Below are 15,522 nucleotides of genomic sequence, written 5' to 3' on the forward strand. Positions count from 1 at the left end.
CGGTTTATATAGACACCGGAGGGGGCTAGGGTTACACAAGGTCGGTTACAAAGGAGGAGATATACATATCCGTATTCCCTAGCTTGCCTTCCACGCCAAGTAGAGTCCCATCCGGACACGAGATGAAGTCTTCAATCTTGTATCTTCATAGTCTAACAGTCCGGCTAAAGGATATAGTCCGGCTGTCCGGAGACCCCCTAATCCAGGACTCCCTCACACACCAACACTTGGATTATGGTACCCCAAGGGCTCGGCTTTTGATCTCACTGGATATTCAGACTCTGACTATGCTGGTGATCGTGTGGACCACAAGTCAACATCTGGCACATGCCATTTCCCTGGACGATCTTTGGTCTGTTGGTCCTCAAAGAAACAGAACTGCGTATCACTGTCGACTGCTGAAGCTGAGTACATTGCTGCTGGTTCTTGCTGTGCTCAACTACTATGGATGAAGCAAACACTCAAGGACTACGGCGTCAACGTGAAGAATGTGCCACTCTACTGTGACAATGAGAGTGCCATCAAGATTGCTCATAACCCAGTTCAACACTCAAAGACAGAGCACATTCAGATTTGTCATCATTTTCTTCATGATCATGTGTTGAAGGGCGACATCTCTATTGAGCATGTGAAGACTGAAGAACAGCTAGCCGATATCTTCACTAAGCCCTTGGATGAGAAGAGATTTAGCAAGTTGTGGTGTGAGCTAAATATCCTAGAATCTTCGAATGTTCTTTGAAAAGGACACTCATCCTAACACTTATGCAAAATTGATGACTTAGATGTGCAACACATGAAGAAACGTTTTTCTTCAATCAGTGAAGAATAACACTCTAAGTGTGAAGAAATTAATGAAGAATTTGATTCTCAGAACCCTACGGCAATTGTACGCGGTGTCTGAAATCATCATTCTTATACGGTGGCTCACGCCACCACCATATGTTGAAAATCTTCAATGAAGTTTTTCTTAGTTCTTTGAAATTCCTCAGTTGTTTTTCAACTTGCATTGTCTTCACTATTCCCATCGTTTTTTTTCTTTGACTATATATATGAGTTTATGTCCTCTACAACATTCACTTATTAATATTTCTTCCAGTTGCTTTTTCTGCTAAGTGAATGTGATCGGACCATTCCCCCTCTATGCTAAACTCAACCCAGTCTATTCACAAATTCTTCATGTGCGTTCTATTTGAATCTCGTTCAAAATCTTCACTGTGTCCTTGTCAGTTGAAGAAATTGCGAACGGAACTTTAAAACCCATCTTATGTAAAATTTTGGCTTTGCTGCTCAAACCATTCCGCATTCTATGCGATGTTTATCTATTCACCCACGATCTCGCACGATCACCACCTCTCTATACGTGGGTGACACATGTCAAGCGAATGAGAAAGGTCAGGGGCACGTTCGTCCTATTTCCTCGGGCAAGCGGTTTTTCACTTCGGCTATAAAAACCCCTCTACCTTCCTCACTTCACTTTTACTCCGCTCAAGCTCACTCCCTCGCTTGAGCTCCCCAACCCTAGCGCCGCTGAGGGAGTCCTGGATTAGGGGATCTCCGGACAGCCGGACTATATCCTTTGGCCGGACTGTTGGACTATGAAGATAAAAGATTGAAGACTTCATCACGTGTCCTGATGGGACTCTCCTTGGCGTGGAAGGCAAGCTTGGCAATACGGATATGTAGATCTTCTTCCTTGTAACCGACTCTGTGTAACCCTAGCCCCCTCTGGTGTCTAAATAAACCGGAGGGTTTAGTCCATAGGACAACAACAATCATACCATAGGCTAGCTTCTAGGGTTTAGCCTCTATGATCTCGTGGTAGATCAACTCTTGTAATACTCATATCATGAAGATGAATCAAGCAGGAAGTAGGGTATTACCTCCACCAAGAGGGCCCGAACCTGGGTAAACATCGTGTCCCCCGCCTCCTATTACCATCCGCCTTAGACGCACAGTTCGGGACCCCCTACCCGAGATCCGCCGGTTTTGACACCGACATTGGTGCTTTCATTGAGAGTTCCACTGTACCGTCACCGTAAGGTTTGATGGCTCCTTCGATCATCGGTAAAGATGCGGTCCAGGGTGAGGTTTTCCTCCCCGGACAAATCTTCGTATTCAGCGGTTTCGCACTGCGGGCCAACTCGCTTGGCCATTTGGAGCAGATCGAGAGCTATGCCCCTAGCCATCAGGTCAGGTTCGGAAACTCAACCTACACCGCCGACATCCGCGGAGACTTGATCTTCAACGGATTCGAGCCTATACCAGGTGCGCCGCACGATAACGACGAGCATGATTTAGCTCTGTCGTCAAACAGTGTTCGGGGGATCACACCTGCAACTACTCCGCCTTCAATCCAGAGCAAATTGCGCCATCCGAGGACGGGTTGATAGACCCCGCCATGGAGGCCGCACTCTCAGTGGCGATAGAGCCGGATACTGACTTGAACCCTTATGAGAGCCGTGTTGCCGAACCACTGGATTCATCTCCGTCCACGGACTCCGAGCCGCCTACATCCATGCCTATCGAATCCAATTGGGTGCCGATCATGGAGTTCACCTCCACAGATAACTTTCAGCACTCACCTTTCGGCGACGTGCTAAATTCATTAAGGTCTCTCTCCTTGTGAGGAGAACCTTGGCCGAACTATGTCCGACTAGAATGGGATGCGAACGACGAAGAAATTCGCTCCCCACCCACCACCCACTTAGTAGCCACTGTCGAGGATTTAACCGACATGCTCGACTTTGACTCAGAAGACATCGACGGTATGGACGATGATGCAGGAGACGAACAGGAACCACCGCCCACAGGGCGCTGGACCGCCACCTCATCATATGATATATACATGGTGGACACCCCCAACGAAGGCAATGGCGACGAGACAGCGGGGGATGACCCCTCCAAGAAGCAACTCAAGCGCCGACGTCAGCGGCGCCGCTCTAAGTCTCGCCATAGGAAAAATAGTGATACCGGCACAAGAGACAATAACACTCCAGATAGTGCCGAAGACGACAACAATCCCCTCTAGCACGATTTAGACCAGGAGGGTGAACAAGCTAGTCCTCCAGAGCGGGCAGCAGATAGAGAATCGGAGGAGGACAATTACATGCCTCTCTCCGAAGACGAGGTGAGCCTCGGCGATGAAGAATTTATCGTGCCTGAGGATCCCGTCGAGCAGGAGCGCTTCAAGCGCCGGCTTATAGCCACATCAAATAGCTTAAAGAAAAAGCAACAACAGCTTCGAGCTGATCAAGATTTGCTAGCAGACAGATGGACCGAAGTCCTTGCGGCCGAGGAATACGAACTCGAGCGCCCCTCCAAGAGTTACCCAAAGTGCGGGTCGCTACCCCGACTCGAGGAGGAAGCATTGAAACTTACATCACCAGTGTATGATGCGGCTGACCGGTCACCTCGTGGCCAAGCTAGAGAGGCGTTTCAGCCCGAAGTTTAGCCTGCACCCCGCCGCCACTCAATGAAAAATACCAAGGCCCGGGGCAACACACGGGACCTGCGAGACATATTGGAAAGCAGGGCAAAACATGCAAGGTCGATATACGGGTCACGGGGGCGCGCGCCAACGCGGGACGATGACCGTCACGCCGGATACACTACAAGTAAATCCGGTCGGGCCAAATACAGCAGACAAGACTCATATGAACTGCGTCGTGATATAGCCCAGCACAGAGGCGCCGCACACCCCCTATGCTTCACTGACGAAGTTATGGATCACGAATTCCCGGAGGGTTTTAAACCCGTAAATATCGAATCGTATGATGGTACAACAGATCCGGCTATATGGATTGAGGATTTCCTCCTCCACATCCACATGGCTCGCGATGATGATCTGCATGCCATCAAGTACCTCCCACTAAAACTCAAAGATCCAGCTCGACATTGGCTGAATAGCTTGCCAGCAGACTCCGTCGGCAGTTGGGAGGATTAGGAAGACACATTCCTTGACAACTTCCAGGGCACTTATGTGCGACCACCGGATGCTGATGGCTTGAGCCATATAACTCAGCAGCCAGGGGAATCGGCCAGGCAATTCTGGACACGGTTCCTAACTAAGAAAAACCAAATTGTCGACTGTCCGGATGCAGAGGCCTTAGCGGCATTCAATCATAACATCTGTGACGAGTGGCTCGCCCAGCACCTTGGCCAGGAGAATCCTAAGTCTATGGCAGCCCTCACGACACTCATGACCCGCTTTTGCGCGGGCTAGGATAGCTGGCTGGCTCGCAGCAACAACACATCAAGGAATTCGGGCACTTCGGATACCAAAGATGCCAACGGTAGACCACGCCGTAACAGACACAAGCGCCGCAACAACGGCGATAACGCCGATGATACGGCAATCAATGCCGGATTCAGAGGCTCTAGATCCGGTCAGCGGAAAAGGCATTCAAAAGAAGTACTCCGGGCCCGTCCAGTTTGAATCGCATACTTGATCACTCATGTCAAATCCACGGCACCCCCGATAAGCCAGCTAATCACACCAACAGAGAATGCTTGGTGTTCAAGCAGGCCGGCAAGTTGAATGCCGAAAATAAGGACAAGGTGCTGCATAGTGATGACGAGGAGGAGCCCCGGCCGCCGAACACGGGAGGACAGAAGAGGTTCCCCCACAAGTGAAGACGGTGAACATGACATATGCAACCCACATTCCCAAGAGGGAACGGAAGCGTGCACTAAGGGACGTCTATGCGATGGAGCCCGTCACCCCAAAGTTCAACCCATGGTCCTCTTGTCCGATCACCTTCGATTGCAGGGACCACCCCACTAGTATCCGTCATGGCGGATCCACCGCATTGGTCCTAGACCCCATCATCGACGGATTTCAAGACACTTGAGTCCTTATGGACGGCGGCAACAGCCTGAACCTGCTCTATCAGGATACAGTGTGCAAAATGGGTATAGATCCCTCGAGGATCAAACCCACCAAAACCACCTTAAGGGCATCATCCCAGGTGTAGAGGTCCATTGCACGGGCTCAATCACACTGGAAGTGGTCTTCGGATCTCCGGACAACTTCCGAAGCGAGGAGTTAATCTTCGATATCGTCCCGTTCCACAGTGGCTATCATGCACTGCTCGGGCGAACCGCATTTGCAAAATTCAATGCGGTACCGCATTACGCATACCTCAAGCTCAAGATGCCAGGACCTAGGGGGTCATAACAGTCAATGGAAACATAGAACGCTTGCTCCGCACGGAAGAGCACACCGCAGCCCTCGCAGCAGAAGCACAAAGCAGCCTTTTAAGGCAAACCGCCAATTCGGCGACACAGCCCCCAGACACCGTCAAGCGAGTCCGGAGTAACCTGCAAGAGGATCGCCTGGCACGTTCAGAGCTGGCCTAGCAATTCGGCCCCCATCCCTGTCCTAGTCAAGCAACGAAATCCGTGCTGTGCGTACATAATTACACACTAAAAATACCATGGGCATAGGCGGGAGCACGATCAGGGCATGTCCCACAATGCGGCTTAACCGCCCTAGGGGCTGCATACCTTTATCATTTTTTCTCTTTCAGGACCTTACTCTCTGGAAGCCCTTTCTGATAGTATAATTGCTGGACACATTACGGGAAGGAACAACCAAGGAGGCAAGAAGCTAAGACGTACAAGGGAACCCCCAGGTGGTCTCTAATAACAATCGATATACCCGCTTTTTACTACCCATACGCAGCTTGCCCTTGGATAGGACATGTCAAATAGTCCTATTTTTTGCTTATTGCACTACTTGTATCAGTACGCTTCGATGTATTATTTAAATAACAATGCATAGCATTAGTCTATTATTGCATTACCCATCCCTTTTTTCTTATATGTTCATTTACGACAACTTGCACCCGTACATTCTGGTACGGTCAGTACGCCAGGGGCTTTTGTTTACCCCATAATACAGCGTGAGAAGTTCGAACACTTTCGACAGTGCGGCACCCCAAACTTATAGCATTATATGCATCAGCTCCGAATCCTGTCTTGGGTCAATAGTTGGGTTTGCCCGGCTCCCATGTTTTGGTACCTTACGGTCCGCTATATCGGCTAAGGTAGCGCTGGGAGAACTACTGCGATTGTGTCCCGGTTCTTTCAGACAAGCACCTCAGTAGAGAAAGCCAAAAACTGACTGTCATGATAAGGTGAGAGCTGGTCGCTGTTCGAGAGGTCTCAAGTCCTTAAAGACTTTTTCCGCTTCGGGCAAGGAGTCGACCTGGCCCGACTTAGGCGTATATGGCACCCCAAATTCGGCCTTCCGAATACTAGGGGCTTCGCCAAAATTTAAAATTGTAGGCTTCTATGGCTAAGTGAGAGTGATAAAGCCTTATAGTCCGATTGCCTGGTTTGTGGTGCTGAACACCTCCCTCGAAGGACCCAAAATAGGGATAAAGAGTGCTCCAGTTTATCCCGAACACCCCAGTACTAGTTACAAGGGGGCAGAAGCCGACGACTGGCCAACTCTCAGATTTTATAAACGGCCGCACAGAAGGTAATATTTTAAATTCAAAAAGCGTTGCATAGCGCAAATGAACTCGTTTCACATTACAGGATCACACGAGCATGTTCATTCAAAAATTACATCTCTAGCACATTCCTCCGCCACAAGGAGGGAACCCTTCAGGACACTATCATAATACATTTCGGGGCAGCGATGCTCCTTGCCCTCCGGCAGCCCCTCCTTCACCAGCTTTACGGCGTCCAACTTCGCCCAGTGCACCTTCGCCCGGGCAAAAGCCCTGCGTGCACCCTTGATGCAGACGGACCGCTTTATGACTTCAAGCCGTGGGCAGGCATCCACAAGCCGCCTCACCAGACCGAAGTAGCTGCTAGGCAGGGGATTGCCAAGCCACATCCGGACTATAAGACCCTTCATGGCCTGTTCGGCCGCCTTGTGAAGCTCGACCAGTTTCTTCAGCTGGTCGCTCGAGGGCATTGGGTGTTCGGTCCCAGTATACTGAGACCAGAACAAATTTTCTGTCAAGCTCCCCTCCTTAGCTCCGTCAAACTCCGCGGCATCCAGTACACTGCGGGGAAGATCTACGAACGCTCCTGGAGAGCTTCAAACTCGGGTAAGTAAAAGGAAAGTTTCCTTCACATGCTTGCTTTGCATAATGAATGCCTTACCCGCTACTATCTTCTTCACCGCATCAATCTCCTGGAGGGCCTTGTTGGCTTCAGCCTTGGCGCTCTGTGCACTTTCGAGCGCCTTCGCAAGCTTGGACTCTCGCATCTTAGAGTCAAGCTCCAAGGACTCGTGTTTTTTGGCGAGAGCCTCGAGCTCTTGCTGCACCTCGCCTACTCGGGCTTCTTGCTTTTCCCACTCAATGTGCTCCTTGGCGGCTTTGTCTTCGGCCTCGGACAGTGCCTTCTTCAGGGTCTCCACCTCGGTCGTGGCCCCTGGCAAATTCATGATGATCCTATTACTTTACAACCGAATTTCTTTTTAATATATAGACAAGATATTGCTTGCGTTTGCTCTCCTCGAGCTGCCTCTTGGTAAGGACGAGCTCTTCCTCGGACCGCTCAAGGTCCCGCTTCAGTGCAGCGACCTCCGTAGTATGTGCGGGAGCAGCCAGCAGTGAAGCCTGCATATGTACATAGACATATTCTGATTAGACTCCTGAGTCATTATTTGATCCTCTATTCAGCCTTTCTTCGCGAACGCCAAATAGAGCATCAGGGGCTACTGTCTATGCGGTAATATTTTCCTATATTTTGATTGCTTACCTGAAAGCCTGTTAGGAGGCTGGCACAAGCTTTGGTTAGTCCGTTTTTGGTGGACTGAACTTTCTCGATCACCGCACTCATGATAGTGCGGTGCTCTTCGTCGATGGAAGCACCGTGAAGCGCTTCCAGCAAGTTGTCCGGTGCCTCTGGATGGACAGAGGCCACCGCCACGGGCGGCTTGCCCCTCTTAACGAGGGTCGCCCGCTGGAGTCCAGAACCACCGAAGGTTCCGACGCAGTGTTCGGCTGGGGGCCGAACTTGGAGCCCGTGGGAGTCTTGCTCCCATTGCGCCCAGGTTCCGGAAGGTCGCCCCGAGGCACCCCCAGGACTACCTCCCCTTGGCTCGGTGCCTTTTGAGACAACACCTCGACGTTGTCCATAGGGCAAGGGGCGGAGGCGGTCGGAAGTGAATCGCTATTCATATCCGACGAGTCCAAAGAACCGTCCGACGAAGATACATCGAGACAGGCTCGGGACGGACTGCATAATCATATTCGGCGTAAGGAGAAGCAGTGCAATAAAACATACCATGAATTACTATGCTATCCGGATACTTACGATTTCGCCAGGGGCTTGTCCCTGGGTAACCACTCGTCGTTGCTGTAGGCGGCCGTCGTGGAGCAGTCCGGAAGGAGGGTCCTTCCCTTCTTGGACCCTTCGACCTCCCCGGTTGGGGCGGCCTTCCTTTTCTTGTCTCCCTCGGCTGGGGGGGAGAACTTTCCTCTTCCTCCTCCTCGTTTTCGTGGGAGGAGTGCGCTTCAGAGTTATCGGACGATGAGTCCGATATAACCTTGCGCTGGAGACCCTTTCGGGTCCCCGTGGCCTTCTTCTGGTCCTTCTTCACCGGCACCTCGTAAGGCGCCGGAACCAGCATCTCCATTAGGAGAGCATCTGCAGGATCTTCAGGCAGGGGGGCTGGGTAATCGATCTACTCCGCTATCTCTACCCAGTCCTGTTAATGCCTTGGAAGCTTAGATCCCGCACATGATTAAACTGGGGCAAATAAATATCCCGTGAGATATAAAAACTTACTGGATTGACATGGCGCTTTGCACTGAGTCCGCGGTCCTCAGTAAGGGGAGGAGGTACCTCGGCACCCTTGAACAACACCTTCCAGACGTCCTTGTGCGTCCTGTCAAAGAGCTCTCGCAGCGTCTGGTGCTTGGCCGGGTGGAACTCCCACAAATTGAATACTCGTCATTGACACGGGAGGATCCGGCGGAAGAGCATGACCTGGACCATGTTGACGAGCTTGATTTTCTTGCTCATCATGTTCTTGATGCAGGTCTGGAGTCCGGTCAGCTCTACCGGGGAACCCCAGGACAGGCCCTTCTCTTTCCAGGAAGTGAGCCACGTGGGGATTCCGGATCAAAATTTGGGGCCGCCACCCAGTTGGTGTCGCGTGGCTCGGTGATGTAGAACCACCCCGATTGCCACCCCTTTATGGTCTCCACATAGGAGCATTCGAGCCAGGTGACGTTAGGCATTTTGCCCACCATGGCGCCTCCGCACTTTGCTTGCTGGCTGACCACCACCTTCGGTTTAACATTGAAGGTCTTCAACCACAGGCCGAAGTGGGGCCTGATGCGGAGGAAGGCCTCGCACACGACGATAAATGCCGAGATGTTGAGGATGAAATTGGGGGCCAGATCATGAAAATCCAACCCGTAGTAGAACATGAGCCCGCGGACAAACGGGTGAAGGGGAAATCCCAGTCCGCGGACAAAGTGGGTAAGGAAAACTACCCTCTCATGGGGTTCGGGCGTAGGGATGATCTGCCCCGCATCTGGCAGCCGGTGCGCGATGTCCGCGGCCAGATATCCGACTTCCCGTAGCTTTGTGATGTTCTCCTCCGTGACGGAGGAGACCATCCACTTGCCTCCCGCTCCGGACATGCTTGGAGTGGTTTAAGGAGAAATATGTGAACTTGGGCGCTGGAGCTCGAGTGTGCGAGAATGGATAAGCAAGGAGGAAGAAGGCGTGGGTAAAAAGGGTGAATCTTTGTCCCTTTATAAGGGCGGAAGAGGCGATGCGCCTCCCCACTTACCTGCTAAAATTGCTTATTCCCCGAACGCCATAATTGATGGCGCGGTTGGGTTATCCATACCCGTATTGATGAGAATCCCGTGATAAGGGGACACGATCTCTGCTTCAACAAGACGTGTCAAGAAAACCGCCTCGCGATATGTGTAGTGCTGGTTGAGAAAAATGGTTCGAATAATGACTGGGCCATGGAATGATGTCATGTTGCTAAACGTGTCAGCAGATTAGATTTGTGGAAATATTATTCTCTCTACGGTGGTATGTGGAACTTGTTTTGCAGAGCTGGACACTATCCTTGTGTTCAAAATCTTCTATGGAGTATTCGGAGGAAGAACCCGCCTTGCAATGCCGAAGACAAATCTGCGCGCCGGACTCATCGTCATTGAAGCCTGGTTCAGGGGCTACTGAGGGAGTCCTGGATTAGGGGGTCTCCGGACAGCCGGACTATATCCTTTGGCCGGACTTTGGACTATGAAGATACAAGATTGAAGACTTCATCCCGTGTCTGGATGGGACTCTGCTTGGCGTGGAAGGCAAGCTTGGAAATACGGATATGTAGATCTTCTTCCTTGTAACCGACTCTGTGTAACCCTAGCCCCCTCCGGTGTCTATATAAACCGGAGGGTTTAGTCCGTAGGACAACAACAATCATACCATAGGCTGGCTTCTAGGGTTTAGCCTCTACGATCTCGTGGTAGATCAACTCTTGTAGTACTCATATCATCAAGATCAATCAAGCAGGAAGTAGGGTATTACCTCCATCGAGAGGGCCCGAACCTGGGTAAACATCGTGTCCTGCGCCTCCTGTTACCATCTGCCTTAGATGCACAGTTCGGGACTCCCTACCCGAGATCCACCGGTTTTGACACTGACAGCCACCGCTACTTCCATCATCGCCGGTGAGGAAGAGCTTCACTGCCTCAACCTCGTCGCCGCCGTAATCACGCCGGACACGGATTTCTTCACTCCGCCGCCGCCGTAGCTGTCTTTCTCAGCCAAGTTAGGGCATGGAAGATCTGAATCGACGAGCTTCAAATCTACACTTCCTAGTTTGTCGTGTTCTTCGTCAAGGATAATTAAAAGTTACTTTTACTGCCCTTGTTGATTCTGATGTTCTATTTAAATCTTCAAATGGTGTTTATTCCTCAACTCTTCACACACTAAACACCTCACATATCATCTGTTCTTGATCTGTTTCTCTAAGCAACATTTTTCTTCAAGATTCCTCAATTGTGTGGATTTTCAAATCTGTACAACTTTTGAACCTAAATCAAAGAACGCTTAGTGAAATTCTTCAAGACTCATATGGTCAATTTCCTCAAACTTGTTCCTTTTGCAAAAACTTCTGAGAACGCATATGACCTCTCCAAATTCTTCGCACCTATACTCTGTTCACAGGTACACATGTCCACTGCTGAATCATTAGGTTCTCATCAACTTAACTCATTTGCAACATTCCTCGAAGAAAAGTTGCATACTTCTTCAGAGAACTCAATCGTTAAAAACCCTCAGCTGAAGAAAATGGCAGATGGCAAGAAACCTCAGAAGGGAGGAAAGAAGCTAGAAGTCAACACTGCGTTTGAAATCCCTGAGGACATATACAAGGATTATTGCACTCCTGATGAGGCCACCCATGGGAAGGAAACTAAGAATGAGCGCAAAGTGCGCATCCAAAGGATAGAGAGGAGATGGGCATGGGAATGGAGGGAATACAGATATGTCACTCCCAAGTATATGAAGAAATTCGCTCTTCATCCTCCATGCCCAAGACCTCCTTTCGCACTTGGCCAAGAAGCTGATCCCACTAGCCTCAAGCGTGGTGAGGATTATCCTGATGAATGGGCCAAGTGCCAGGCCAAGCTTGCCAGAGTAGCTAAGGAAGCAGTGAGGAAATTCAATGAAGACTCTGCTGCTGCTGCTACCACTATCGAGGCCTCTGCAAGTAAGCCCAAGAAGGCAATGCCAAAGAAGCTGGCTAATAAGCCAAGTGCTTCTACCCAAATGCCCTCACAGCCAAGTTCCTCAGCAATTCCCTCAAGGCCAGTTTCTTCAAAGCCCTCACGGCCAATTCCTCAACCCACACCAGCTCCTCCAAAGTCCTCAGCTCCTCCGTCAAAGTCCTCCGCACCTACGCATATTGCCTCGTGCCAAAGGACAATAGGCATATCTATTGCCTTAGGCACCTCTGCAAGTTCTTCAGCTCCACTACATTCTTCAACTGGCCCACTCTGCTGAAGACCAAGGCAACTGCTGGACGAGGCTCTCAAGCAAGTCCTCAAATGAAGCAGGTCGCTTTTCAAGTGTCGTCTGATGAAGACGAAGCTAATGATGAAGAACTTGCTGAAATCATCAGGGGCAGGCAAGTCAGGGTCGCTAGAGCCAAAGGCACAAGTGTGCCTCTGCTTTTGGATCCAAAGTTGATCCTTGATTACATTGATCTCTGGCACAAGGACCCCAACACTCCCATGCCTGATTTCAAGTTGACTCCTGGCCAAAGTCATATCTTGACTCACTTCATTCAGGAAGAGAAATGGAAATTTGAAAAGGCCAGGCAGATCAAGAAAGCGCAGTACAAAAAGGAGCGCTTCCTGAAGAAAAACATTGTTTCTATAACAACTGAAGAACTTGTCACTATTCAATCTGTGATCAAGAAACTCAGTGATGAATTTGACGCATACCGCGCTGATTGGCTGGGAGCCAAGGTTCGTGTTGTGAGACTTGCTGACAACTTCACCTCCATTGTTGCAAACGCAACAAGAAATTCCTCAGGCTGCAGCATCTACTCAGCCTACTAAAGAAAATGCCAGCACCGCTGATGACACTTAGGATGCTGAAGAAAATGCTAATTCTAGGGCTGATGACTGCATTCCAGCCGTTGAAGAAATTGCCAGGGCAACCACTAGTGTTGTGCCTGAAGAAAATGAAGAAGTCAGGGCAGCTGCATCAGTTGTGCCTGAAGATCTTGGACCAAATTCCTCTACTCCTCCTGCGCCTACACCAACTCCTATCCTTCCATCTGCATTAGATGTGAAGAGGACCAAGGCTGCATGCAACTGTGAAGAAAAGGAAGGCATCAACTGCATCATATTCTTCAGCTCCAAAGAAAATGAAGCCACTGACAAGTTCCTATGACAATCCAATTGATGTTGTTCGTGTCTCACCAAGCCATCAAAGGACCTTGTTCCTTTTGCTGAAGAATACGTGATCCCAAGCGGATCAGATGATGACATTCCTTCTGTTGCTTCATCAGGGCAGTTGGATGAACAAATTGAAGTGGATGAAATCCCTTCAACCCCAATAATCTCATCGCCCATGCCTCCGTTCACTGCTGAAGAGGCCGGCGTTGAAGAAATGAATGAAGAAGAAGATGTGGACATTGGATGCACCACTCCAGTGTTGAACGACGAATTTTGGGAAAGTCAGCATCCCAATTCTCCCCTGTTCACACCATTACAACAAATCCCTCAGTCCCCTGTCCCTACTGAAGTACAACTGGGATATGAAAATCCTCGTGCCACACCATCTGTCCATGAAGAGATTCCAGCCACTAGTGCTGAAGCATATGTAAATGAAGAATTGAAGTCCTAGGCTGCCACTGAAGAAGAACCCGAAATTCCTCAGCCTACGGAACTTGAGATCGAGATCCCTGAGGTTGTGATGCAATTGACTAACACTCCTCACCCCAAGCCAAAGGATCCCTTCTCGAAGAAGCGAAAATTCAAGGCTGATGACTTCTTTGGCGAGCATGTATTCTTCACTGACTACAATCCTTATGACTCTGCTCGTCTAAGGAGAAACGTTTCTGGACTGCCAGCCAGGCCAACTTCTATTCTTCACTGCTTTTCAACAAGGACAAAATCTTCTACCACGAGCATATTCCTCACGTGGACATGGAATCATTGCCTTGTTTCTCTCCTGTCCTCGGTGTGCTTCATGATGCAGGCCTCCTCAATTTTTGCTCTGACATTGTTGATTGGAATGAAGAGCTTATTCTTCAGTTCAATGCGACACTGCACATCACAGGTGATCCTGAAGATATCAACACCTAGGTCTTGGACTGGATGACCGATAACACTCATTATAAGGCATCGGCCTCTGAATTACTTCACACGCTGCCCATCAGTCCACCCAGTGAAGGAGCTCGCTACCTGTACCAAGAACTTGAACTCACTACTCATTACATGCAAGTTCTAATGAAGCCTCTGAAGCCCAGCCAAGCCCTAAGGACCAAATTCCTTGTGAAGGACTTACTCTATGTGCCCAGAACAGTCTATGGCATTCTGACAAGGACAATGAGTCCTATCAAAGGCCACGACTCATCTGACGAGGAAATAGTTGGCATCATGAAGAATCTGCTATTCAACATCATTCATAGCATTCATGTCAATTACTATGATTTCTTCATGAGGACTCTAGCAAATGTTGCACTCTCTCTGTTTGAGTTGAAGCCTTATGCTCCTTGGATTATGAGATTCCTCAGAACAAGGTCTTCACTTAACTACAAGGCTGATTTTCAGAATCACCTCAGCTACCTGCCCCCGATTGAAGTCCTCAAGCAGACTTATACCTCAACTGATGAAAAGGGGAAGGCACCTGTTGTCATTGATGAAGGCATTCGTCCATTGGATGGTCAGTTTCGCAAAGCTGCATCTTATTCCACCAATGATGAATCTTCCACTCGTGACTCTGCTGCAAATGCATCCAAGTCAAATCCTCAAGCCACAGCCCCCAGGGTGATGACTGATCATGAGTTGCTTCTTAGTCTTCACCAGAAGGTGGATCGCAACCATAAATGGGTTAAGCGTCAGTTTGGTTCTATTCTTCACAACATGACTGCTACACATAATGAAGTGAAGAAAAACCATTACTACCTCCATGAAGTTTTCGGTCGCACTTGGGCTGTCTTATCACATCTGTATGGTGAAGAAGATCTAAAGCAAATGGGTCTCAAGGAGAACTTTGACTGGTCTGGACCTCCACCGAAGAAATTCAAGAAGGTCAAAGTTCCTTCCTTGGTGGCCAGCTCATATTCTTCATCCCGCGACACCGACGAGTATGAAGACTTGGACGACACTGCGGCAGGCCCTACAACGACAAACGACCCCAACAACGCTGGCGCTCCTCCATCAACTTGATATTCTTTAGGGGCGTTAGTCCTCATTTTCGATCCTTTTGGTCATTTGATGATGAAGGGGGAGAAATTTGAGTTAGTCTTCAAGCGGGTCTACCTATATGGGCATTTTTTTTCTAAGTTACAACTCTCGTTCTTTTGAAGACTTTGCTGGATCGAGTTGTAAACTTAAACTCTATGGTGGTCTGATATTTCTGCTGAGTTTTTATGCATGCTTATTCCTCATTAATGTTAATGCACGCATGCTGAATTACATCAGTCACCATATTTCATCATGCATTTCAAATTCTTCATATTATATGTTAAATGCGTGTATGAATTACAAGATATAGGGGGAGATCTCCATGATTCTACTCTTCAAGTGTGCACTGCTTCTAAAGCAAAATCCTCACTATGCACATCTTCAGGGCAAGTTCTTCTATATCTTTCAACCAAATTCCTCAATATCAGTATTTACACTTCATATGTTTATCCCCATTGAAAACATAACATATATTGTCATCAATCACCAAAAAGGGGGAGACTGTAAGTGCATCTAGTGCCCCTTAGTGATTTTGGTCTATTGAAGACTTATAGGTTAAGGGGCTGATGCGTTTCTGAGTGTACACAGGTCTATAAGTATATGA

The sequence above is a fragment of the Triticum urartu genome, chromosome 4A, assembly GCF_056163025.1.
Source record: "Triticum urartu cultivar PI428250 chromosome 4A, HENAU_Tu73, whole genome shotgun sequence".
Classification (NCBI taxonomy): domain Eukaryota; kingdom Viridiplantae; phylum Streptophyta; class Magnoliopsida; order Poales; family Poaceae; genus Triticum; species Triticum urartu.